We start from the raw sequence: 3,729 nt of genomic DNA on the forward strand, positions 1-3,729 counted from the left end.
GAGATCAGTTCTCTAGTGTGTTTTCAACCCCACTGAGTTCGGAAGCAAGAGTTCATTGCTCTGAAGATGAGTCTGTTGAGATTGACAAGGTCGGTCAAGTTGAGCGTTTAGATGAGCTTGTAGTCACAGATCAAGATGCATTAGAGGCCATCAAGTGCTTGAGGCTTTCAAGTTCTCCTGGTCCTGATGGCGTGACATCTCAGTTTCTGATGAGATGCTCACAGGTTCTTGCTCCTGTTTTCTCATACTTGATGCGTTGCATCTTGGATCAGGGCAAGTTTCCCTCTTCACTAAAGTTGTCTCACGTTCTTCCAAATTTTAAAGGGGGAGATAAGTCGCTCTTCAGAAACTATAGACGATTTTTGTCACTTCGAATATTGCAAAGGTGTTTGAAAAGATCATGAAGTCCAAACTTGTTGAATTTCTTGATATTCATGAAGTCCTTCCTCCAAGCCCGCACGGATTCCGAGCACATTTTAGCACGGTTACCCAACTGATTGAGCATTTAGAGCAAGTGAAAGAAATTCCACTCAATGACCTTCCAATCAACTCCTTTAATTACTCCACTCGTCGATAATGAAGGTAAAGATATTGAACAGGTCTCATCTATGAAAGATTTAGGTGTAATCCTCCAAAATAATGGAAAGTTCGATGAGCATATTCAGTTGAAGGTTGATAAAGCTTTTCAAATGTGTGGTTGGATATATCGCACGTTTAAGTCCAGAGATAGCATCACGATGCTAACTCTGTACAAGTCGATTGTCCTGCCACATCTTGAATATGCTTCACCCGTTAGGGCTCCAATGAGTTCAGCAGGTTTGCAAAAGGTCGAACAAGTCCAAAGATGTTTCACTAGGAGCCTCAGCTCTCTAGAGAGCTCTCGTATCGGGAGAGACTAAAAAGTTAGAGCTGTACAGTGCTCCGAGAAGGTACGAAAGGTATCTGATACTGTACGTCTTCAAAATCATCCATGAGCTTTGTCCCAACCCAGGATTTAGGGTCAACACCTTAATGTGCGTATTGAGAGCACCTTCAAGTCCTCGAGAATCCAGGCTAGCTCGAACAATGAAGTCCACTTCTCTTCTTTCTCGGGCTCCTTCATTGTTTAATTTGCTTCCCTCTGATATTCGTAGGGAATACGTAGGCCTTTTTGATCCGGTAGCATCTTTCAAGTCAGACTTGGACAAATTTTTAGATAGCATTCCAGATCAACCCTACATTCAAGGACTAGCTCGGCCTGCCAACTCTAATTTATTAGTAGACCAAATATCACATAAAGATTGAAAGGTAATAAATAGACGAATTATAACCTTTCATTTTAATAGTACTGGGGATTGCATTCCCTGTAGCGGTTAGAAAAGCCCGTGAAAAGCCAAAGCAAAAAAAAAATATCATTACTATTGAGCCGAAAACTTGCTTGAGGACAAAGATCATGGATACATTTCGGAATTTTGGTAAATGATACCTTTCATACCTTCTTTAGATACTATACAGTCCCACTCTTCCCATTTAGTCCCAGTACAGTAGCTCTCCCATTCCCACATAACTTGAACTTACTTTTTTGGCAAAAGCTCAAGCTTTTCCTGAAATGCAATAAGAATCCCACTACCCTAGACACAAAATATGCAGTCATTTAAAAAACTTGCTTATCGAGCCCAGGTCTCTTCACCCTAAGAAAGAGCTGAGTTAAAACACCCAGAGTAATCGAACTCCATACAGAAACCTTTATGGTTTAGGGTATAAGTTTGGTAATCCCAGATATGAGACAACTTTTGACGATTTTTTATTTTAAGATTTTGAAATAATGAAATATCTTGAAACCTTTGTCCATTAGTTCAAAATTTTGCAAATTTGGTTTCAATTTGTCTTTTTATGTATCTTTTCTGCATTTAAACAAGCTCATATATTTGCGTTAGAGAATTTTTTTTGTGCTTATTTGGCCCAAAAAATAAATTTGTTGTTCGAGCGCTTGTAATATGTCTAAAACCCATTTGGTAGTTTCATGTTGTTTTTGTTTCTGTTGTGTTTTTTTATAGACCTAGCATTTTTGTAAAACAAAATGATGATAACTATTCTCTCCTTTACTCTGGGTCTGGCCCTTAAGGTATTTGGCTTTTTTTGTTATTAGCTGACCCATGCCCTAGCTACCAGACACCCATCAACCATGGGCTTTGGCCCGCTTCGAGCTTCGGGATTTGGACATCCCAGTCTTTGGTGGCTGAGCGCTCTTCGTCTAGGCATCATCAGGCTGACTCCCCTACTTGCTACAATGGAAAAACTCTTTGCCGCACAATTGGTCGAGTATCTGTTAATGATGAGGTCTGCGAGTTGTGAGGTTCATTGCTTTAGGACTTTAGGACGTAACTGACCTAGTTAGATATGGTTTTTTTTCACGTGGATTATCTTGTTCCAGGTCTTAGGAAAGGAGTGATTTGAAAGTTGTTGATATCAGCTTAAGCGGACAAGCCGAAAGTGGCAATATATTATCCCACCATTCCTTTCTTTGTGTGAAAATTGGTTTATGATTTTTGGGACCTTTACTTCGCTACGACTCATACACCCTGATACTTAATTTATATGTTCGGTGCGTTTGGCTTTGGTCCTCTTACTAACGCTGTAATGTAGGTGCTTAAATTAATCAAAATTGAAAAACTGCCCAAGTTGTCTTGAGCTATTGCTATCAAGCAGTGTCCTATATTTTACAAAGAGCAAATCGATTGTTTAATTATAGCACTAATTTAATTTTTACACAACCTCATTTTTGTTCGCCGTCAATATCTAATTACTTGCAAAAAATACCCTGCTACACTTCGCGTGCCATTGGTCAACTATTAGTGGCTTATGCCATTTCTTTTTTGATAAAAGGGAGGGGATTGGTCTAGGGGCTACCCCAAATAATAAGTTTGATTATGTATTCTTCATCTTGGTGTAACATTTTATCAATCATCCGGCTGTATTCACAATTAAGCGTTTCCCGAGAAAGCTCAAAAGGCATGGCAAATCTAAAGCCAGAAATATTCCAAAACTTATGCAAGAGATGTCTTTTTGCTTTCAAGTAACCAGCATGAATGCATAATTAATCTCCAGTAATAAAGCCAACATCTACATTGGTTCATGTTCCAAAATTTGTTAGACAACATGTTTTCAAGAACGAACCAAAGGCGAGTTTTTTTAAATACTCGTACCTCTGAGTCAAGGCTAAGGCGTTACACAGAATGAGCATCTTTTTGCCACTTTGGCGAATGTATTTTCATACCGGCTAACGTCCAAGCCCCCAACTCCGAAGTAACAGCCGTAGAAAAACAAGCCTCAGGGCATTGAGAAGACAAGGCATCTCCAACGTGTCAAAATAAGCATTATTTGTTGCTCTCTTGCACTTAGAATTGCAATTTAAAAACTTAGTGGAACGAACTTCTGTGTCACAGTAACTTTAGCCAGTATATGTTGACTTGGTCTTTAAATTTTAGAAACTTCAGTTTTTAAAAGATTCTGCTAGAATGGTCTCGAGCTCTGGCACCTTTCATCCACCTTACAGCCTTAATTTCACAATGACCAGACTTTGCACAAGCGAGTGTCCTCGAAAATATTCCAACCCACAACTCATTCGGCTCTTGATCAATGCATTGAACAAGACCAGCCCACGGATTTGGTTCCCATACGTTTCCCCCAACGCAATCTCCGCCTGTGGATTTCCGCCCGGTGATCTCCGCCATAGTGAACTCCGCCAAC

The sequence above is a fragment of the Tigriopus californicus genome, chromosome 7 (assembly GCF_007210705.1).
Source record: "Tigriopus californicus strain San Diego chromosome 7, Tcal_SD_v2.1, whole genome shotgun sequence".
NCBI classification, from domain to species: domain Eukaryota; kingdom Metazoa; phylum Arthropoda; class Copepoda; order Harpacticoida; family Harpacticidae; genus Tigriopus; species Tigriopus californicus.